This window comes from Psammomys obesus, unplaced genomic scaffold (assembly GCF_907164565.1).
Source record: "Psammomys obesus unplaced genomic scaffold, mPsaObe1.curated_primary_1811, whole genome shotgun sequence".
In the NCBI taxonomy this organism is placed as follows: Eukaryota; Metazoa; Chordata; class Mammalia; order Rodentia; family Muridae; genus Psammomys; species Psammomys obesus.
This window is the reverse complement of record NW_026587216.1, coordinates 25,278,735-25,303,717: the sequence shown is the minus strand read 5'-3', so window position 1 is coordinate 25,303,717 and position 24,983 is coordinate 25,278,735. Positions and strand designations below refer to the sequence as shown.

The 24,983-nt window shown below is 40.3% G+C and overlaps 1 pseudogene; it reads left to right on the top strand.

Moving 5' to 3' along the window:
• The first annotated feature begins 22,882 nt into the window (after nt 1-22,882).
• LOC129673698 (E3 ubiquitin-protein ligase CCNB1IP1-like) lies at nt 22,883-23,693 on the top strand (annotated as a pseudogene).
• The last annotated feature ends 1,290 nt before the right edge of the window (nt 23,694-24,983 follow it).

Genomic DNA, 24,983 nt, shown 5'->3' with positions numbered 1-24,983 from the left:
CCTCCATTGGCAGCTTGCATAATATTTTCTGGAATCATGGAAGGTAGATCATAGGAAACAAGCTTTCTAGTCAGGTCCAACTCAGAGTCATCCAAAGTGTGCAGCGTCTTTAGCAGTAAGTGTTCACCCTTAACCAGTGAGAGGCAACCAAGTGCTACACAATCTATATCGTTTTGGTAGCCACTTGGACTACTTAGTGGCTGTTAGGAGAACTTCAAAGACTCAAACTACAGCACATGCTGTGCTACATTGTAGAGCTTGTCTGCTCTGCAACTGAACTTCAGTGTCAGTACCATGACCTCTTTCTCCTCTCTTGCCCTCACTTTGATTGGGAGAATAATTACAAGGAACATAATGAAGTCCCTCATGTGCCTTTTATCCAATCTGGACTCTTCAGTCACACACACAGCAGAGTATCTGGGGAGCTAAAGTTCCTCAATAATAGACTATTATTTGCAACATGGTTCTGCGCACTGTGCATCACATCTTGCATACGTTAAAAGAATTCCAATTTTCTCCAGCCTTTACAGTTAAAAGGAAATTGATTTTTCTGATTCAGTGATTCTGAGCGAGGCGACTTTACCTGACTTCTTTTCTCCCTTTGTGTTACCCATTAGAAATATTTGGCTGTGCCGTGAACATATTTGGTTATTCATAACGGCACCTGGCAGCTAGAAACCAGAGGCTGACACTGTAAAGTGGTGCTGTAGTACCCGGTGTGACAAGCCCTGCCATGGCTTCTGTGCTGTGTCTCCTCTACCCAGCGAAAACCTCTTCTGGCCAGATTAGCAATAGTGCCCAGTTGTGGAAAACCGTTCTCCTGAGGAAAAAAAATTTCTATTCACAACTTACTTTTTTTCATCTTTGTACTTCACTGAAAGTTTGGCTGTCTCTGTTTATCCAACCATTTGTTTAATTGCTTAAAAACAAAGACACAGCGAAGACATCAATATGAGATACAAAAGGTATATCACATAGGTACCTCTGAGCTTATGATCTCGTGCTCTATGAGAATGAGAATGAAGGCTTATTTGGCTTTCTGAGAAAGAAAGTGACCAGTGGATCCATTCCTTGGAGTATAACGCCAGGATGTCTATGGTACATTCTGATCATCAGGGCTGTCCTCTCGGCTTCTAGTGGAATGTGAATTTTCACAGTAGAAATCTGGTTCTGAATTCTTTGGAGGCGAAAAACCACAGTTTTATTGTTCAAATTGCACCAAAGGCAGAGCTGTGTGGGGGTGAGGACAGGAAAATACGACCCTTTGTGATCATAATGCGGGGAAAATGTTTGGCTTAATAACAGGTTACAAAATAGACTTCTTAATCTAAAAACGATCAAATCCGCTGAGCAGGGGCAGGCTGATGCTTCAGATAATGAACAAATGAGGCAATATTTATTCACGTGGCATGTGCAGGGAGAAATCTAACGAGTAACCCCTTCTTGTCTAAAAGAAACCATGTCTAAACCTTGAAACGCTGCAGTTCTCCCTCGTTGCACCAGAAATGAAAAGCCAGACCAAGAAGAAAATGAGTCAGTCTTGTGGAATCTAAGCTATATGAGCAGCCAAACATAGACAGCCCTTAATTGACTATGATGGAAGAATGTACAAACACAGAAAAGGGGAGAAAAAGAAAAGAAAAGTTGATGTGTATTTTCAGCATTGAGCGCTACTACACATATAATATATGTGTGTATATGTACATGTCCATGTATATCCCGGAGTGTGAGTGTGCTCATACATGTTCAGGTGGGTGTGGATGGACCTGTTACAGGATTAACCTAAAATACCTCTCATAGACTCTAGACTCGTGTTTTTAATACTTAATATCTAGCTAATGAGACTATTGTGAAAGGCCGTAGAACTTTCAGGCTGTGGAGAAGAGTTTCTGGTGGGCATAAATTGGCTTTTGATTCTGTATCCTGGTCCCTAGTTCAGAAGTTCACCCTCTGTTTTCTGGTTCACCGTGATATTGTGCTTCCGACTACATGCTCCCCTAAGGTGAGCTGAACTGCAACTCATGATGCTCTGAAACCCAAATGAATCCTTATTCCCTTAAGTTGCTTCTCTTAGATATTGTGGTCACTGTAAGCCTTCTGCATGTAGTTACTGTAGCTGTAGGCCTTAACTTTGGATGAAGCTCTACTTGTTACACCCTCAGTCCTTAACTCGGTACTATTGGGAGGTGAATGATTCCTTAGGAAGTATTTATGGGAAATCCTTAAGTACTGGGACTTACCTAGAGTACATATTGGTCCCAAGGTCAATCCCTGTGATTAATGAAGAGAGAAGAGAGGGAGAGGAATAAGAAGAAGAAAAGGGAGAGGGAGGTGTTGATTTAGTGATGATGAGCTGGTGCAGCTTTCTCCTCTTAGGCATCTAGCTCAGCTTCCTGGAGGGGGCCCTGTAGAGGGAGCATGTACCTCAGCAAATCTGAAACTCTATTGAAAGATCCTTGTTCTTCCTCTACTTGGCTACAGGGACCACTTGAAGTTCATTGATCACTTGAAATTCATTGCTCTGACTTGAAGGAAAAATTTGTTCTCCAAATTAACAAGACTGAATTGGAAACATCTTTCACTAAGTGCCTAATCTACCATCTACTTTCCTAGAAGATTCTGAAAAAAACAAACAAACAAACAAACAAAAACAAAACAAAACAGAAGAATTAAGTGTGAATCTTAGGGAAAAAAAAGTAGGCTTTTAGGATTTTCCCTCTTAGGGGAAGTATCTCTGTCCAGATGTTTGAGCAGTGGAGTTGCTCAGCTTATTGGGACCCCCTCAAATGTTGTGATGGGAAGTGGAGGGGTCTTCAAATGTGTTGGTCTCCACCCATGCAAATTTTTATCCTAGAAAGTTCTTGTTGAGGTATGCTCCACAGGTACCTCTGTGGGGGTGGGATACATGCTCTGGAGACAACAATCACTCGATTGTATTTGCAGGGGTCATTCCATATCATCTTGGGCCAATGGATTCTCAAAAACCTTCCTTTTAGCACTTGAGAGTAATTTAAATGAGAAACTTGCCTGGCTTTTCTGGAGCCTTTGGAGTGAACAAAGGTATAGAAAATGCTATGCTGGCTCCCTGTCACTGAAATGAGCAGAAATTGCAAACTAGAAATTTGACTCCTTGTCCTAACTCCTTCCCAAAACACCACAGCTGCTCTCTGCTTTCCCCAATTTGAAGTAATGAGTTGTCCAAAAAAGCACTTTGACAGCATCCACAAGAACAGCACCTCATCCATAAATTGAGGAAGCACAAACACGAAAGGCTTAAAAATCCCATTAAGACTCCCCTGAGTCGCCCGTCTTCCTGCCTCCTTTTAGCCTTGACCGTACAACTTTAGCTCAGTGGGTTTTCTAAATTGTTCTGTTAATTTTAGCTGTTTCCAGATAGCCATATTCTAGGTGAATCATCAGGAAAATTGAGGATAAGAGCAAATAGCACCCTGCTCTACTGCAAACCATTTAATCAGCTCCTTAAAGAAGAGACAGGCAGAGCACCTCTCCATTACATGGGTGTTTCTGGATAATACAGAACTTGTGTGTATGTGCATAGATATTTTTAGAAGTACACTCTATTAGTCAGACTCATGTCACTAGAGCAAAACATGGGAGCCAAGTTGCTGATGCTCCTAGAGATTCAGCATCATGGTCCTGCATTGGGTCAGTTCTGGTGAAAGCGTCAAGTTAGCCAAGGTCTAAAGAAGGACCCCTGGCTTTGGCAATAATGATGACTGCATATGCTCTCATAGCTGGAAGGAAAGATTACTTGGAGTAGGTTTCTATGTCATTAGTAGTAACTGGAAGTACTTTTGAGACGTTGTGCCACAAAGATCAAAAACAGGAGGAAGACAATAGCTACCTTAAAAGTTGTAAAGCAAATAAATCCAAAGTTTTGAATTGGAGAAATACTGTAGTCACATGTCAATGAAAATTTCTAGGAAAATGTGTGTCTTTCATCTTGCAAGAACATTATAGTGATGGGCTTGGATGCAAAGGAAGAAAGACTGGCTCTGGAAAGAAAGAAAGAAAGAAAGAAAGAAAGAAAGAAAGAAAGAAAGAAAGAAAGAAAGAAAGAAAGAAAGAAAGAAAGTGAGAACCCCAAAATTATAGTATCTCTGTTGCCTCTATTGCCACCAGCCTGTGTCAAATAATCACCATTCCTACCAGGAAGCCTGCAGAAGTGCTGCCTCCTTTAGAGTCTCTATGGCTCTAATTAAACACCATGACCTCCTGATGAGACCTGATAGGCTAGGGTCAGATAGTAGGGGAGGGGGACCTCCCCTATTAGTGGACTAGGGGAGGGACATACGAGTGCAGGGAGAAGATGAGGGATACAAAGTGAATAAATCGTAATATAATAATAATAATAATAATAATGAAAAAATTTAAAAACAACAACCATGACCATAAACAGCTTGGGGAGGAAAGCTTTTATTTTGCATACACTAACATCACAATCCATCACTGCAGAAAGTCAGGGCAGAAACTCCAGGTAGGAATCTTGAAGGAGGAAGTGATGCAGAGGCCATGGAGGAATGCTGTTTGGTGGATTGCTCCCTATAGCTTGCTTTATATACTTTGTTATACTATCCAGGACCATCTGCCCAGGGGTGGCACCTCTCGTGGTGATCTGGGCCCTTCACTATCAATCATCAGTCAAATGCTAGAGGATTGTTCCTAGGCCAGTCTCCTAGGACAATTTCTCAGTTGAAGCTCCCTTTTCTCAAATGACTCCAGCTTGTGTCACAGGGATGAATAAAAACAAGCAGGCTAGGTTTCTATCTAAAACCTCTGTTTCTTCCCTTTACCCCATGTTAGCCTGTTCTCAACATGGTCTTCAGAGCTAGTGTTTTAAATAAGCTGTCAGAGCAGAGCACACCCATGCTCTAAACAATGCCATGGTTTTCCTTTGCTCAGTAGAATTCGCAACCTGCAGGGTCACAGATGGTTGGTTCCTCTGCCACGATTCTTGACCTTTGGACTGTGCTTGGCACTCCCAGGGCCCTCTTGCTCCAGAGCCTTGGTCTGCTTTAATCTCTATCTGAGACATGCATAGTCACAGACATACATAGACTGCCATATTCATTATCTTCTCCTCCTTTAAGCTTACCTTCTCAAAGGATCCTCACTGGCTACCTTCTTGAAATGCAATATGGCCCCGCAATCTCCTTCTTCTTATTACTTGCATTATCTTTAAAATTTTTAAATATTAATTTGTTTTATGTGTATAGTGTTTTATTTATGTGTATCTACAGTGCCTGAGGAGGTAGGCCAGAAGACAGCATCAAATTCCTTGCAACTAGAATTGGAGATGGATTTAGTTGCCTTGTGGGAGCAGGGGCTCAAACCCCAGCCCCTGTTGAGCCATCACTCTAGGCCCCATATCTTAATTTTTATACATTTACTTCATTCAAAAATATAATGTAAATTTTCTGTTTTGTTGTGTTTTTGCATGCATTTCTTCTCCAAATATTAAGTGAAATCCTTCTGATTCATGTTCACTGGCATGGATCAAGCTCCTTATATCATCCCTATTACACAGAGGGTATTCAATAGTTATTTGTTGGATGAATCAATATACTTGGTTAGTGAGATTGTAGGTTATTTATGAATACGAAATCTACAGGGCCTGTTTGCCTCAAGTAAATATATTATAATCTGAAAACCTCATTATAGGTGTGTCTTCTAACCTGGAGGAAATTTATTTAAAAGCTAAAAGAAATGAATGCTATACATACCCAGCTTCTTTGCATTCAGTGTAAGGCACAACCATCAAAATTATTTATAATAACCTTCATATGTGCTTCAGTTAAATCTCCTAAGTATGTTATATGATCAATGTTGTCATCCTCATCTAGTTGTTAAAGGAAATGAAATTTGGAAGACTTGTGTGGCTTTTTCAGATTTTGGTTAAAAATAAAATGTTGGAAACCAGGTCTCAATTGTATACATTCTTCTTAGCTCAATTATACAGATAAATGGCATTTGTTACATCAAAAACCATCCTTTGAAATAGAAGAGAACAGGACCCCTGAGCTTGCTCCAGGGGTGAAGTACTTGCCATCAAATGTGAAGACCAGTGGTCGGTTCTGCTGAACCCAAGGACAAGCCAGGTGTATGTGGTGACTAACTTGTAGCCACAGAGCTTAGGAGACAGGGACAGGGGATCCCTGGAGCAAAGCAGCTGTCCAGAGTGCCCTGTATCCCAAAGCTCTGACTGAATGACTACGACTCAAGAATAAGGCAGAGACTCCTGGAGGCAGATTCTCAGGGTCAACCTTGGTCTCTATATGCATTCACACATGGGCATGTGCACCCACACATGTGTTCCTCCACACACACAAACCCGCATTCACATGTGAAACAAATGAGGGAAAAGTTGAGTAAGTTCAGACACTGTGTGTTGGTATACTGAAAGTACAAAACCATACAATGGAAAAAAAGACAGCATCTTCAACAAATGGTGCTGGTCTAACTGGATGTCTCCATGTAGAAAAATGTGAATAGATCCATATTTATCACCTGCACAAAACTAAAATCCAAGTGGATCAAAGACCTCAACATAAAACCAGACACACTAAACCTGTTAGAAGAAAAAGTGGGGAAGAGCCTAGAACTTACTGGCACAGGAGACAACTTCCTGGACAGAACACCAATACCACAGGCTCTAAGAGCAACAATCAATAAATGGGACCTCTTGAAACTGAAAAGCTTCTGTAAAGCAAAGGACACTGTTGTAAGAACAAAACAACAGCCTACAGATTGGGAAAGGATCTTCACCAACCCTTTATCTGACAGAGGGATAATATCCAGAATATATAAAGAACACAAGAAATTAAACAGCAACAAATTAAGTGATCCAATTAAAAAATGAGGTACAGAGCTAAACAGAGAATTCTCAATAGAGTAACATTGAATAGCAGAGAAACACTTAAAGAAATACTCAACATCCTTAGTCATCAGGGAAATGCAAATCAAAATGACCCTGGGATATCACCTTGTACCCATCAGAATGACTAAGACCAAAAACAACACATGCTGGAGAGGATGTTGAGAAAGGGGAACCCTCCTCCATTGCTGATGGAAATGTAAACTTGTACAACCACTTTGGAAATCAATCTGGCACTTTCTCAGACAATTAGGCATAGTGCTTCCTCAAGATCCAGCTATACCACTCCTAGGCAAATATCCAAAAGATGCTCAAGTATACAACAAGGACATTTGCTCAACCATGTTTGTAGCAACATTATTTATAATAGCCAGAATCTGTAAACAATCCAGATGCCCCTCAGTTGAGGAATGGATACAGAAGTTGTGGTAAATTTACAGAATGGAATACTACTCAGCAATTAAAAACAAGGAAATCATGAAATTTGCATGCAAATGGTAGGATCTAGAAAAGATCAATCTGAGTGAGGTATCCCAGAAGCAGAAAGACACAGGGTATATACTCACTTATAAGTGGATATTAGCCATATAATATAGGATAATCATACTAAAATTTGTACATCTAACGAAGCTAAGCAGGAAGGAGGACCCTGGGTAAGATGATCAATCCTCATTCAAAAGGCAAATGGGATGGACATCAGAAGAGGAAGAAAACAGGGAATGAGACAGGAGCCTACCACAGAGGGCCTCTGAAAGACTCTACCTAGGAGGGTATCAAAACCTATGCTGAGCTAGCCAAACTCTGGGAAGAGTGCAGGAATCTTATGAAAGCAGGGGGAGATAGAAAAACCTGGAGGGGACAGGAGCTCCACAAGAAGAACAACAGAACCAAAAATATCTGGGCCCACGGGTCTTTTCTGAGACTGATACTCTAACCAAGGACCATTCGTGGAGATAACCTAGAACCTCTGCACCGATGTAGCCCATGGCAGCTCAGTGTTCCTTCACTGGTCAAAGTGTTTTCTACTTCTTTAGTTACTTTCGTTTCCCTGTGAGTAAAGCATCTGAAGGAAACAACTTAAAGGAGGAAGAACTGGTTTGTTTACTTTATATATAATTTTATTAATTACAGTTTATTCACTTTGTATCCCAGCTGTAGCCCCCTCCCATACCCTCTCCCAATCCCATCTCCAATGCCCTCTCCTTCCCTCATCTCTTCCCATGCCCCTCTACAAGTCCACTAATAGGGGAGGTCCTCCTTCCCTTCCATCTGACTCTAGCCTATTAGTCTCATCAGGAATGGCTGCATTGTCTTCTTCTGCCCTGGTAAGGCTGCTTCCCCCTCAGGAGGAGGTAATCTAAGAGCCAGACACTGAGTTCATGTCAGAGACGGTCCCTGTTCCCCTTACTAGTGAACCCACTTGGATACTGAGCCGCCACGGGCTACCTCTGTGCAGGGGTTCTAGGTTATCTCCGTGCATGGTTCTTGGTTGGCGAATCAGTCTCAGAAAAGACTCATATGCATAGACTTTTTTGGTTCTGTTGCTCTCCTTGTGGAGCTCCTGTCCCCTCCAAATCTTTTAATCTCCCCTTCTTTCATAATATATTCAATGTCCTCTACCCAAAGACTGTCATGGAATATTTTGTTTTCTCCATCTATGTTGGTTGAAAGCTTTGCTGGGTATAGTAGTCTGGGTTGGCATCTGTGGTCTCTTAGAGTCTGCATGACATCTGCCCAGGCCCTTCTGGCTTTCATAGTTTCTGTTGAGAAGTCTGGTGTGATTCTGTAGGTCTACCTTTATATGTTACTTGTCCTTTTTTCCTTGATGATTTTAATTTTGTTGTTGTTGTTCTGCACATTTAGTGTTTTTACTATTATGTGACATGAGGTGGGCATCTCTTTCTTTAAGTTGGGAAAGTTTTCTTCTATAATTTTCTTGAAAATATTTTCTGGACATTGAGCCTAGAATCTTCTTTTGCATCCAATCCTATTATTCTTAGATTTCTTCTTTTCATGAATCCTTGATTTCTCGGATGTTTTTTGTCTGAAACTTTTCCAATTTTACTTTTTCTTTGAGAGATATATCAGTTTCTGCAATTGTATCTTCAGTGCTGGAGATTCTCTCTTCCATTTCTTGTTTTTATTGGTGATGCTTACCTTTGTGTTCCCTGATCTTTTCTCCATGTTCTCCTGCTTCCGGGTTTTCTGTTTGTGTTTTCTTTATTGATTTTAATTTTGTTTTCATGTCTTGCACCATTTCCTTCATCTTTTTGAATGTGGATTCCTATCTTTCCATGATGGCCACTATTTTTTTCTTTGTTTCCTCTCTCTATATCTCTACTTGTGCCTCTATTTGTTTGGCTGTATTTGGCTGTGTTTCTTTGAGAGCTTTGCTCATTTCCTCTTTATGTGACTTTAATAACTGGATAAGCATAGCTTTGAGATCATTTTCTTCTGTTTCCAATGAATTAGAATATACATTGATTTGGGGGGTTGTTGATGAAGCCATCATGTCCTGATTTTTGTTGGATGTGTTCTTAGGAAGACCTCTTGCCATCTGCTTATCTGTAACCCTGGCCATTTGTCCCTGGAGTCTGGACTTCACAGTGGGTCCGTCTGTCTCTGGTGTCAGGAGTATTCTTCAGGTAGATTAGAGAATCTCCAGCACTGAGGCTTCCTGGATCCAAACTGTCCCAGCTCCTGGTTTGTCCCCTATCACCCAGGAAGCCTCAATGTCTATGTTCTGGCTTCAGCTGCCCCTCCATTCACCAATTTCAGAGTTTCGGATCCTGTGCCCCTTAGCTATGGTGTGCAGGGGTCGCTGCCATCTTGGACCCCGAAGAACTGATTTTTGATCCATTGCTTCAGAGAGGTTTAATTCCACCAAAGGAAGAAATACATACAGCAGGAGCAAATCTGGGAAAAGATGAGCACGAGGCAGTGGCTCACAAACCTGCAGCCCAGGAAGCAGATGGTATTGGTGAGAACCATAGTCCCCCCCTCCTAAAGGTTCCAGAAACACCGAATGGAGCCCCATCATCTGAGAGTAAGTGTTTAATTATGAGCCTGCGGGGACAACTTCACAGTCATACTCTGACCATCATGGTCCCATTCATAGACACCTATCTGTGTAGAAAGTGATCTACTACAAAGTCAATTTCATGTCAAATTTCAGAGTTCTGTACTAAGAGATGGGCATGTGACATCCGAGAAAGTAAATTCCAAGTCCTCAAAGTCACTTCATTAATCCCAAAAGTCCCTTCAGGTCCTGGGCCTGTAAAAAAGTCAAGACCAGCGTCTTAGCAGAGAGAGCTAGGTGATAGTTCTCACTGCTTCTCCTTGCTGGTTTATTCCTAGCACTGGAGAAAGAGAGAACAGAGGAAAAACAGTACTCATTCTATAAGTATGTGGTACTGAGGATCAGACCCAGGACTTCAAATAATTCTCATAATTTTAAGTCTGTCATTTCATTTCCTGTTCCTATAATAGAGCACCCTGACAGAAGTAACTTTCAGCTCACAATTCCAGGCCCTATCCATCATTAGCAGAAGTCCAGGCAGCAGGAACTTGGGGTAGATACTCATGTCACACCCGCAGTCAACAGCAAGTAGAATTAAATTGATGCATTTGTGTTAGTGCTCAGCTGGCGTCTCCACCAATCCAGGATTCCCAGGTGATAGTGCCATCAACAAGGGGTGTGTCTTCTCATCTCAATTAACCTAATCAAGTTAATTCCCCATAGACACAAAGAACACAAATCAACCTAATCTAAATAATACTTCGTTGAGATGCCTGCCTTTCCTAAGTTAATCTAGCTTGTGTCTGGTTGATAATTAAAATTAACCACTACAGAGGCCAAAGAGGAGTTATAACCATGATTTTTGTCACTATTCCCACCAATCTGTGCTATGGTCATTCTACATTAACTAGATTTATCAATAGAAAGAGCCAGAGAAGTCTCTTCCATTCAAAGTAATGAAATTGTAGGCAGGTTGGATAAGACTGCAAACTAATTATTATTCTAAAACTAGTACAGACCCATTTCCTGAAGCAATTATCAGAATGGTTTCTGAATGCTGCTTGATTTTTATTGGGCTGCTCTACTGAATCCCCATTAGAGCCATCATGATTTTGTTTTAAATGGAGCATTTACAAACTGATCCATTTAACAGTTATTGAACATCTACTGTGTGCCAGAAACTGTTAGGTATCTGGGAGGAGACTGGTTAGATAGTTTCTACCCAAAAGAGACAATCTCATAAGAAAGCAAGCAGTTCAACAGGTAACAGTAGTGAGAAAAACAGTGTTAGAGACCATTATGCAAGATGCCAAGCCTAGCTGGATTGTTTAAACCAAATCTTGCAAGCTTGAAAAAGGAACTGCCACACTTCTGTTTAAAAACTATTTACCATGCTACCAGGTACATAAAAATGTCATGTAAATACCATTTCTGAAGAGAAGAAAGCACCACAAAGCATAAAATCATACTATAAGGTATATAAGACTATTTTGTTCTCTTAGCCATACTTTTGAGCAAAGAATTTTACACATGTGATAAACTTACTTTTCTTTACATTTTGTTTTTGTCTTCTTTCTTTTTTGATGAGGCTAGAGATTGAACCCAAGCCTATATCACTACTGTCAATTATTCAGTCTATCGTGAGATATATTCCCCTACCTGTTCTCCACTTCAAGTTGTTTTGAGGATTTTGTACAAAGAGTTTTGATCATATTCACTTTTCACTCATCCAACAATTCCTGGATCCACCCATTTTCCTTACCAACTTTGTGTCCTTTTTTTCTTACCCACCTCGACCAATTTATGACACCCATCTATTCTTGGAACTGTAGCTTTCTATTGGAGCATGGCCAGCTTTTTAGGGGCTGCACTCTTGGAGAAAACTGACCCCTCCTTTCCCAGTAGCTAACAATTCCATCCTCAGGTATGGGTATCACTTTGTGCCTAACTCCCCTCTCCATACTGAGATTTGGTCTGGCTTAGGCTTACATTGGCCTGTGCATGCTGTCACAGCTGCTGTGAGCTCATGTGGTCAGTTGAATTACTCTGTCCAGATGACATTGTTTCTTTGGAGTTACTACAGCTTCTGCTTCCTAAACTTGGTTAGCACCCTCGCCCAAGATTTTGGAGGAGGGGTCTTTGTGTTCACCTTTCTACTGCAAGCAGAAGCTTCTAGGATGAGAGTTAAAGGGTGTCTTAATCTGTACATATAACAGGTTATTAAGTATCTATTTAATATTATGTACATTTAGCAGAATAATAATGGTAGCTTCTCCCATAGCACCTATGACCTAGCGAACTGTAAGTTCTCAGCCTGTGAATGGTGCCAGAAATGAGTTTAATGTTGCAGAGCAGGTCTAAAATTCAGTCAGAAAGTGCTTGGTTATTCCCATTATGTCATGCCACTATTGTACCAGTGGACATGTCTTCCCAGGCCAGGTATTTTCAGATTTTGCTGGGATCACAGTTTGGTACAACTGATGCTTACTCTTCACTTTCAGTAGAATGTATGGCTTTCTATCACTATGAAATCTAGCCTGCAGGATTACTTTGCAGGTCAGGACCAGTTTGGCAGGCTTTCCTGTAATGTTTAGGGGTCTTTGGAGTCTCAATGGCTAACAACTCCTGGGAATGGGCTTTTTATTTGTTATCCTTTGGTGTCTAGTGGTGGCAGGCAGGGGTAGAGGTGGTTATTGCTTTGTTTGTTACTCCGTTTTTTATGTAGGGGTATAGACGTATTTTAGGAAGCTTCTACAGTAGTTGGTATCCACTTCCTAATGCCAAAATTCCAAAGAATTTTGTATCCCGAAGTTCATGTCAACCATAATAGATTCTTCCTCAGGCCTCATTCTGTCTCATTATTATTTTTTTTTTAAATTTGTATTTGTACTCATCGTTCCTGAATTCAGGTTTGCTGAAGATGGTCTTCTTTTTCAAAGCTAGATATCATTTTTTTGACTGTGTTTAGCTGATATTAGGAAACAAATCAAAACCTGAAACTGCAAAGTGACAGTCTGGTGCCTCTTCTCCTTGGCAGTAATGGCACATCCGTCTCCACCTGTCCTGAGTCCCCACTGTTGCCTGGTTTTGTTGTTGATGTTGTAGTTTCACTCCCAAACTTTCTAGAATTACAGGCATTCATCATCACACCTTTCACTCATGGGTTACATTACCAAAAAAACTTATTTACTTCCGGAGCCTTCTGGCTGAGGTAGAAAGGAAAGAGCAAAATTTCAAATCATGGCAAATTCTTGTCATGGACTTAAGGTCTATCTATGTGTTTTGAACTTTCTTTGGTTATATACCTTATCTTTAACCAGGTGTAATCAAGGCTTGGATTGGCATGTTTTCTGTGAAAAGGTAGATTCTATACAGTCTTGGTATTCTTTGGAAGAAAGGAAGAGAGAGGGAGAGTAGAAAATAAAAGAGGAGAGGCCAGGGAAACTCTTTATTGACAGGGAGCCAGGAACAAAAGCCAGCCCCAGGCAAAGAACAGTCCTGGATATCAGGAAGGATTTTAAAGAAGAGACCATTATAGTGGAACTGCCTCAATCACTCACAAGCTTGATTAAAACTCTGCTATGCAGAACAACTTTTATTTGAAGGTTTTTAGGAATACAGATCACAGAGACCTGTGGTAAACATTATGGTCATCATTGTCACAAAATACATACCTTAAACAGAAATGACAGCACAGCAGAAGCTTATACATCAGTGCAAAATGAACACATTCACAAACACTCTCTCTGTCTTCTCTCTTTCTCTCTGTGTGTGTGTGTGTGTGTGTGCGCGCACGCGCATGTGTGAGTACTTAGATATGCTGGAGAAAATAGCAGACATTGGAATTCCCATAACATATGGATTGGTGACTGCAACATTATTTTGAAATGCTCACAAACAGACTAACCCATGATTTTAATGGATTAGCTAATTCTTTATAGAATAATATTTGGTTTCCACAATGAATATGTTTCAGGTAAAATGATGGTACTTTTCCATAAGCCACGCTTATACTGAGAGACACTTGTTGTGTGTACTAAGTAGCCAGACACAGAGTATGGTAGAAGACACTCTGCCACATAGGATTCTTTCCAACCAGATCATTTCTTCTGTAAATGAAAGCACACCATAAAAAAATTGTGCTGAGACCAAAATTATTTACTGTAGTCTGCAATGTGTATAGTATATCTCACTTCAGGCTTTTCCCTTTCTGTGAGCATAACTTTGGGCCAAAGTCAGAGCTACCCCATGTGGATGTCATAAAGCGGTGCAAAGTTCTGGCATCACCTAGTCTCTTTCAAGCCCTTCTCCTTAATGACCTTCAAATCCCAGACATGACATACTATTGCCCCAAACTGTGCAAGATTCACTAAAACAATGTCCTCTTCACAAGTCATATGCACCATACTTGGGAAAGAACAATCTTCATCCATCCTAATGTATCCAGCCATAGGTCAAAGAACTTCCTGTGCAATGCCATCTATAGGAAATGAATAATGCTACAGTAACCATTAGGGAACTATTAAGAATAGTAACTATTATGAAGATGCAAGTAGGTTGAAGGTGGACCCACACTCTCCTACTGATCCTATGATCCAGTCCCTCTAGTCTCATCCTCAATTCTGTAGCAGGAAATCCACTTTGGTCTCTTTTCCTATCTGACCCCATCCATAACAGATCACAAAAATTCTTCTTCACCAACCTACCTTTCTCCAACTCATCCCATTATTCCAGACTCCAACACCAGCAGTCATTCACGGGGAGCATGGCACCTAAGAAAAACACGGAAAGAAGTAAACTAGCTGAAGACCTTCACCACTCCCTCCTCCCTTCCAAGTCCAAACTCCCAGTCTCAAGCCCCGTACTGCAGTAGAATACGAACTGGAGCCTTTTTATACCCCCTGCTCCTGTGGATCTTAGCCTCATTTCTTCCTAGGCTCATTGCTTTGTGCCAGACTCCAACCCTAGCAACAACTACTTACCTGAGCCACTCCCCCCAGGGCAACAGGTAGGCCGAAGGTAGACCCACACCTCTAATACTGCTTCTGTGATCCAATCCGTCCAGTCCCATGCCCAACTCTGTAGCAGGAAATCCCCTGTGATCTTCCTTTTCTTATTGACTCCATCCCCACCAGATCACAAGGACCTCTTCTTCAACTGTCTTTTCCCCAACTCATCCCAACATCCCAGCCTCCAGTATCAGAAGGCATTCCCTGCGAACACACTAGTTGAGCAGGCCAGTAAAGTGGGAAACACACAACCATCACAGTTTGAAAATCCATAGAGGAAACAGAAATTAAGGAAAAAAAAAACACCTATGCCATAAAGACAAAAACAAACCCAGAAATCAGCACCTAGATGTATCGTCATCCCAAACCCAGATACCGAGACTCCAGAGTAAAAACACAGTAACAGCCAGGGAAATATGTTTCTGCTAGAGCCCCAGCTATCCTACTACAACAGACCCTGAGTACCCAAATTTAGCATAACCACACCAAAAGTCTTTAAAATCAACTCTGTAAAGATGATAGAGGTCCTCAAAGAGGAAATAAATAAATTACTTAAAGAAAGCAAAAAACAAACAAAACCAGAAGCAACCAGTTGAAGTAAATGAATGAACTATACAAGACCTGAAAATGAAAATAGAAGCAATAAAGGAAACACAAACTGAGAGGATTCTGAAAAGTAAAAGTTCTTTAGGTATATTGAACAGAAACCTACAGAGGCAAGCTAAATAAACAGAATATAAGAGATGAAGGGGAAAATCTCAGATGTTGAACATATGACAAAAGAGATGTATACATCAAAGAAAATGTTAAATTAAAAAAAATCCTGACACAAACATCCAGGAAATCTGGGACACTATAAAAAAAAAAAAAAAAAAAAAAAAAAAAAAAACTAAGAATAATAGGAATAGAAGAGACGATGCCCAGCTCCAAAGCCCAGAAAATATTTTCAACAAAATTCTTTAGGTGAAAGAAGGCGATGCCTATATAGGTAGGAGAAGTGCACAGAACATCATTTATATTGGACCATAAAAGAAAGTCACTCTGCCACAAAATAACCAAAACACCAAACATAACAGAGCAAAGTAAGAATACTAAAAGCTGCAAGGGAAAAAGACCAAGTAACATATAAAGGCAGACCTATTAAAATTACAGGTGACTTCTCATTGGAGACTCTAAAAGCCAGAGGGGCCTGGACAGTTGTAATGCAGACTCCAAGAAACCACAGATACCAGCCAAGATTACTTTAGCCGGCAAAATTTTAAATCATAATAGATGAAGAAAAATCAGATATTCCATGCCAGAAATACACACTGGAAAAAAAAACGACAGCATCTCCAACAAATGGTGCAGATCAAGATAAATGTCTGCATGTAAAAGAATACAAATAGATCTGCTTATCACTCTGCATAAAGCTCAACTCCAACTGGATTAAAGACCTCAACATAAAACTAGGTACCCTGAACCTGATAGAAGACAAATTGGGGAAGACCTTTGAGTGCATTGGCAAAAGAGATGAATTTCTGAACAGAGCACTGATAGCACAGGCTTTAAGATCAACAATAAATGGGACCTCTTGAAACTGAAAAGCTCTGTAAGGCAAAGAACACCATCAATCAAAGTGGGAGCCTACAGAATAGGAAAGGATTTTTACCAACTCCACATCTGATAGAGGACTAATATCCAAAATACACAAAGAACTCAAGAAATTATTATCCAGTTTTTAAAATGGGATACATACCTAAACAGAATTTTCAGTAGAAAAAGTTCAAATGGCTGAGAAAAACTTAAAGGAAATGTTCGACATCCTAAGTCATCAGGAGATTGCAAACCACAACTACTTTGAGATTCCATTTTACCCTATCAGAATGGCTAAAACCAATAACACAAGTGATAACTTATGCTGGCCAGGATATGGAACAAGGGCAGTGCTCCCCCATTGCTGGTGGGAGTGCAAACTTATATAGCCACTTTGGAAATCAATATGACATTTCCTCAGAAAGTTGGGATCTACTTTGGGAGCCAGCTATACCACTCTTGAGCTTATAAACAAAGGACGCTTCATCCTATCACAGGGACACTAGCTCAAGCATCTTCACTGCTCCTCTATTCATAATAGCAGAAACTAGAAGCAAGCTATATTTCTCTCAATAAAAGAATGGATAAAGAAAACATGGTACATTTACACAGTGGAGTACTATTCATCTATTAAAACATTGGCATCATGACAATTGCAGGCAAATGCTTAGATTTAGAAAAAAAGCACCCAGATCTAGAAAGATCATCTATGTATTGGCTTATAGCTGGGTATTAGATGTTAGGTAAATAATAACCAACTAAATTATAATCTCGAGAGAGGTAAAGAGGAATGGTCTAGGGGGCTTTATGAATCTCCTTAGGAATAGAAATATATATATATATATATATATATATATATATATATATATATATATATACAGATGAAGGATTGGTGGTGTCAGGAGTAGGGGATTAGATTGGAGGGGGATATGAGGTGGATAGAGAGAGAGAGAGTAGGTGAAGAATTGGGGGAATGCGGAGGTGGTATGAAAAATCTAGTGCAGTGGAAACTTCCTGGAATATATGAAGTTGATCTAATGAAGACTCGACATCTCATGTCGCAGACAAGTCTTCCAGTAGTGTGACTGGGTTGAATTCAGTTGAGTTATTGGCCAAGGTGTTTCATGGAAATTCTCAAATAATCCAGTCTGTAGCTAAGAGAAAGGGTCGCTCTTCACAAACCAACAGTGGACCTCATTGCTGAGGACAGCAGCCAAACAATTCATTGATCACAGAGAAGTTGAGCTGGTTCCCATGGAGCCTTTCACCACTATGTTCTAGTCTCTTTGATGCAGGAAGATGACTGAAAGAGAAACATGGACACCAACTCAGCCATGAAACCTTTGACACACAATCTGTCCTTCCTGCAAAATATGCTAGGGCTATGGTGGCACAGAAGCGTCCAGGAGTAACTAGCCAGTGTCTGACTTGACTTAAGGCCCATCCAACAATAGGTAATCCATGCCTGACAGTGCTTAGGTACTCAAGAATCAGAGAATAGACAACCCAGAAGACCTAGGGTAAAACCCAATACTACTGGTCTAGAAAAACATTTCAATAAAATGACTCCTAATGATTTTCTGCTATATTCACAGATGAGTGCCTAATCTAGTTGTCATCAGAGAGGCTCCCTCAAGTAGCAAGTTGGAAGAGATGAAGAGACCCACAGTCAGACATTACATGAAGAGAGTCTAAATGGGAGGTCTTCATCAAATTCCTACCCACAAAACCCAGGGAACTCCATGGAAGAGGCAGAATGGGTTGGAAGACCCCAGGAGAACAAGGACCCTGACTCAACTAAGCAAGGCACCTATGAGCTTCTCAGGATGACCTTGAACTCACAGTTCTTCTACCTCCTCATTGTGAGCATTTGGATGACAATAGTATATGATAAGTCTGTTTAGGCGAGCTCAAACACAGAGTTTTGTGCATGCTAGGCAATCACCCTGCTAACTGAACAGTACCTCCAGTATGAGAAAAATCACTTTTCAGAATTGTTTGGAAAGGACTGAAAAAGAATCATATTAAGCCATGCAGAAAGGCCCAACTGAAATTACTAAAGGACAATCAAGCAGGAATATGGGACCAAATGATACAGAGAAAATACTAAGCATCTACTGATCACTACCAGAGGGGATGAGAATAAGCTGTCTTCCTGAGAAGAAGGCATTGGATCCCCTGGGACTCTGGTCATAGACAGTTGTGAGCTGCATGGGTGTGCTGAGAGCTGAATAATCTTGGTTCTCTGAAACAGCAGCCAGTGCTCCCAACCACTGAGGCCACTGAGTAGCCTCTCCAGCTGCAATCTTAACATATTTAAATGTAAAAACATTTGTGTTTTATGGAATGGGTAATACAAATAACAGAATACATCTATAATACCCACAGAATAGAATCGTTATCGCCAACACACACACACACACACACACACACACACACACACACACACACACACATTGTTGTTGGAGACTTTCCCAAGGTATATTATTTCCACTTCTTAATTTAGTCATAACCATGGCCCATGTGAAATGAGACACACTGACCCATTCTCTCTAAGGTATGTGCATCATCAGGCACTGTAATAGAGACACCTGTACATATTTTATTTTATAGCCAGAAATCATAAGCAGCTACAGAAGAATATTATCACAAAAAATACAATATCTTTAAGATGCTGAAAAAAGTTCATCTAAAGAAAATATAATAAAGTTTTGTATTTATTTAGAATTTTGAAAACTTGGACTTTGATGTTTTACAAAATTCCTGTGTTTGAGGGTTGGGGACATGACCCAATGGTAGGAACCTTGTACAGTATGTGTTAGTCCCTAAGCTGAAGTCTCAGCACTTAAAGCAAACAAACAAATGCCCCCTTGCGTCTCTGTACTGTTTTAGGGGATTGCTAGGAGGTTGAAGTCTTAGGTATACTTTCCCTTCATTTGCCACTGGAGATTATGCTGTGGCAGGCTCTTTGCCCTCTTGGCTTAATTCATTCTTTGCCAGCTACATTTTGCCTCAGTTGACTAGCAGGTGAAACTGATGAAAAGCCCTTGCTTGAGTCAACACTGCTTGCATAAGTGGGGCTGATTTCCTAAGATTCCGTACAGTGAAATCTCCTAAGGGCTCTCACAGCTAAATGTGTTCAGAAGCTTCATCAATGTTGATTATACCCTAGAAGCTACAGCATAAGAATCTTGATTTAGTTGCCTTGAAAGTCTACATAGTTCTTCAGGAGGTATTTTGTATAAACTGGCACGAACCAAGACAGAATCGACAACTGCTGAACTTATCACTCCTCTGTATGATTAATTTGCAAGGGTCATCTCAAGATATGGAGTGATAAATCCCAGGGTTCACTTCTCTAGAACACATGCTGGGACATACCAGGCAGGGGTGAGTACATTGAGCTCACAAACAGAAGTCCCGTGAAATACAGTTGTGTAGTCAGGAGAACGGCAGGAGAGGCAGGAGAAGCTCACCGTTGTCACCAAGTAGTACTTGTGTGATAATTTTAATAAGGTGAGCTATCCTAAAATCAACAGGAAGTAAGAAAACTGGCATAGGGACATGGTGATATAGAAATAACTAGATATATAGAGTCAGAATTAATAACTGGGTGAATGGTAATGGCTCTAATTTTATAGCCATGCCTAGAAGCTTTGGATCCAAAAGACACATGACCTGATTCGAACTACCTAAAGCCAACAGAAGTTACTGCCTGCCTTAAGTGGTTGTCCAAAGGTGAGCCGGGGTCAGTACTGACTGAATGGGCTGCATCAGCACTATTTGCCTTCCTTTCTCTTACCTTTCCTCTTGTCTAGGTAACTGATGGTGGTGGGAGCAAGATGGCAGCAACTGCTCTGGTCTCCATCTGTGAGAGGCAAGGGTAATCTCTTAAAGATCTTCAGAGAAGAATGTTAAAAAGTTGCTACAAGTGTCTTTTTGTGTTCCATCATCCCATATCAGGTCACAGGTACAAAAGCTATTGCTGACAAAGAGACTCATTCCATCTCTGAGCTCATCTCTAGATGTGGTGTTTGCTTAATGTAAGGTCCTCTCTGGCTGGTGGGAATTCTACCTCCTAAAAACACACTGAGGTGCTTAAAAGACAAGTTTTATTTTCCACCACAAGAACTTCATTTCAGGATACTTGAGTATCTTTCTATTGTGAGAGGAAAAGCAAAACATGCCTTTAGAAATAAATATTTCCCTCTCATGATGCGCTTCATTATTTTTATTGTGAAAATGATCTTGCTCCCTTTCGAAAAACTATAAATAGTCACAAAGGCATCAAGAAGAAAATATAAGCTCTGTGTAAGTTTTTCACCAGTGTCACTATTCTGAGAAGGTCTTGCTGATTTGTCTATGTCAGACTCTCCTGGTTGCTAATCACAGAAAACCATATTAATCTGACTTAAATGAAATTAGCAATTCATGTAATGCAAGCTGGCAATATGCCACAACACAACTGGCCTGAGAAAGACAGGAATTTGCCCTTACCCTTATTTGTGGTTCCACCATGACTTTCTTCATGTTCCTTTTTTTTACCTTATTAATTTTATTTTATTAAAATTTTTAAAGTTCTCACGAGATTATTGTAACAATCATAGCACAATGTGGTATTGTCCATCTCCTCTGACCTGTACATTAAAAAGGTCAAATTGTCACTTTAACTAGAACGCAACAGGAAGAGCTGTACCACAGACATCAGCAGACGCTGCAGTCCATAAGATATTCATGAAGAAAATACCAATGGTGCATATTAAACCTGAAATAATGTCCTTAGAGTCACTGGACTGCCGATGACCCAAAAGAATAAAAACCTACCATTTCCCTACTCAGAAGTTATGTTTACTAAATTCCGTGATCAAGCACTACCACCATACAGGTTCCAACTCCATCTTCTCTCTTCATTAAAGCAACCCCAGGTTCTTTCCAGGGTCAACCTGTTCTCCTGAGTTCGTGCTGCATCCAGCCACATGGGGAGAGGAATCACTCACATAGACTAATATGGTTGCCAAGAACCCAGTCTTAAATGTGAGTAGTGGGTCATTTATCAGAGAAAGAGAAGTAATGTCCACTGGACATGTGTCCCCAAAGTATGCTACTACAGACACGCCTGCCTGCTGTTATTACAGGTACAGGGCTGGTTCCACAGAGGCATGAGCCTTTCCACAAAAATGTATGTCATGGAGACTGTTCTAAACATGAAACTGATTTTTAAAAGAAAAATAAATCAAGCTATTACACCATAAATTTCTTTCCCATATTATTACAATTGCTTGTGAAATACCACTTCCAGGGCCTGTGTAATAATCCTGGTAGTGGGTGCATTATGTCTTATTTGTAAAACAACTACAGAATGCATGCTAAGATCATTCTCAATACATTATCACTCAAGTAGTGTTTAAATAGAAACCTTTGTAAAGTGATTTGTGTGTTCCACTCCCATTGAGTACAATAATGCTGGGTGGAGCACAGATTTCCCTGTACATGTGTCAGCTTGTTTTCTAGAAAGGCTTACCAAGTCCCATTTCTTACATTAACGGTTAATGCTTCTCACTCTGGGAAGCACATCACAGAGAAGATGGTATCTGATCATCCAGAGATATTCCTTTCAAAGAACTGTCATCGACTCAAAACACCTTCACTTTTATAGGTGCTGAAGAATCTATTCTAAATTTTTTATCCAAGTAGAATTCTCAGATGTGGCCTGCTTCCTGTACCCATCTGACAGCTAAGAATTCAGTGTTCTAGTCTCTCTTATCTGAAAGCTTGAGCCCAATCAGGCAGTGGTCTGGTGTTGTCTTTCTGGACTTAGAACAGGGTGCTTTATGATAAGGCTTTAATGTTTTGATAAATGCCCCAGGCAGTGATGATCAGAAGCCAAGACCTTGATGAAGCTGGGATAGTCTTGAGGAGCAATTTCCCAAGTGAGCTATCAATCAAGAAGCCAAGGCTGGAGCTTTATCTCTCAGCTGGGGTGGGGGGTGTTTCAGGTTAAAGATGAGATGTGTCCAGAAAAGATCTGGGATTGTAGCACTCCCTCCATGTGTCCTTCAAGAACCCCAAGAATATCTATAAAGGGGGCTTGAATTTTCACATTCATAAGAGGAAGGTTTAAAGGCTGAAGGAACCATAAAAGCAGATATGATGCTAAGAAGTCATTTTGATATTTCAATTTGGATTCCTAGATTACAGCTGGATTCATTTGATAACAGAGAAACTAAAGACAAAATGTAAGAAGTACAAATGTTTAGCATTCAGGAAAGAACACCAGATTAATACCAACACTTTCCATCTGGACCTTCATGCTGCAAATCAGGTTGCATGATTAAAAAAAAAAAGGTTGGCATTGTTTTATGGATTCTTCTTTTGGAGACTATCATGTCTTTGTGTGAAGACCTACTGCTTTGCAGTTATTGAAAGTGTCGTATCAAGCTCTCTGGTTATGGTTGAGTCACTGCATCTCTCACACCTTCTGTGATCAGCATGGCAGTGATGAGTTCAGTCATTCACCAACTATCTGCTCTGCCTGCAAGCACCCTTTCAGGAAAGCTAGATATTGTCTGTATAGGACACAGTCCATCAGAGGAATATAAAGCTATGATATTGGCAGGACTTTAACCAGAGGTTGTGTTGGATATTAGTTTCTGAGCACTGGCCTTCTGGACATGCCAGGTACACTGGGAACATCTATATTGAGAATACAATTTCAGCAAAGTTGAAAGTCATCTGAAACAGATGCAAATGTTATATAGACAACAAATACATAACAAGTATGTAGAATTGGCCTCTATGAAAGAGACGGTCACCTCTACAAAGAACATTCTAGAAAAATACAAGAAAAAAAGTTTAGTGATATCCTAAGAAACAAGTGGTGCTCAATCGCCAGTATCTAAAGTTCCAAGGCATTTCAGACAGCCTCAGACTATAAAATATCGCTATTGTTAGCCAAGAAGATGCCCTGGACAAGCTACGATCACACAGTCTGGTGTCTCTCGCTTTCTGTTATGGAAAAGCTCAAAGTTTCCTTTGGAAAATACAGGGGTTGGAAATCAAGGTGGTGGAGATGAAAAGGTTTAGTTCACACCATTGTGTCGGTTTTCCTACAGCACCTGAACCCATTAACAACTCCTTTAGTTTTGCCGCTCAAAGCCATGACCCAGAGCAGCAAGTCTGCAGCAGAGTCTTTTAGTAAAAGGAATTTTTCTCATGTCACACTTCAAGTCTGTCTCTGTTCTCATACAGTTTTATGTCATCCAGTTTACTGTAGATGACATGATTGACATCCCTGAGTGCTCTTTACATGTTCACCTTAGAAGAAGTTGGCTTGCAGCAGAGCGTGTAGATTACTGTTTAGTTTCTTCTGTTTTGCTTAGGATATGAGCACTTCAAGAATCGCAGTCTCTACATTCATCACTGTTCACACAACCACAACATTTCTTCACAGATGCCGGTTTCAGACCAAGCTGTGCTTATGCTAATGTAAACGCCAGTGATACTTTACATGGCACTTTGGATTCTAGTGTGGATATATTAAGTGTATGCATTGATTTTCGCTATTTGCCAGCATCTTTATGTCAAGATTATGGTTTGGGAAAATGGTGGTTTCGTATTTGCTTGTATTGTTCACTCATGTATTTTCATTCGTATTGGCTTGTTTTGGAGATATGCATGTGCAAATGAATGAAAGTGCAATTTGATGAATATTTGATGCATAGTGTTCCATTCCTATTTTAAAAATAATTTACATTGATAAAAGTTATTGTTGATTTTATTGGTATTTGTTTTAAAAATAAAATTGCTTTTTTTTTTTTACTTTAAAATAAAGAAGTCAAGGTTGGAAACCAAAAGAGAGGAGGCACAGTGGAGGTGGAAGGGAGAGTGCAGGCAGATCTCCAAGGTCTGCAGTGACCAAAAACACAAAGGAGGAGAACATGTTTGCTTGTGGGATAAGAGTGATGTGAATACCAGATAGTTCTGAAATCTTTCTTTCTCAACTCTAGCCACTGATACTACAGGAAACAGTTTAAAAGTTCAAAGATATAAGATTCACAAGCATCTGAAGGAAACCAGAAATGTGAGAGGTTGTAGGTCTTAGTTTTAAATATTGTTCCTATTTTTAAAAGCTGTGTTTGTGTTTCTGTGACTTACTTCCTTTATCATAATGTATTCCAAGCCCATATGGTTGCCAAAATGGTAGGGTATTATTCTTTTTAAATGGTGAATTGTAAGAAGGAGTTAAACTGAAGCCATTTTAAATAAAACTTCCATTTTGAATAGGGATCAAACAAAGTTCAAGTTCCCAAGACCTTCCTGGATGAGCAACATCCTGGTCAGCAAGTTGAGACATGAATGCTGGGCAAGTTGCCCCACCACAGTTGAGCAAACCAACCAATGAGAACAGGGTAAGTGCACTGCAATGAAAATGTTCCTAGGAAAGTTGCCTATCTCTCAGTCCTGATTGATGGAAAATGCAACTGTA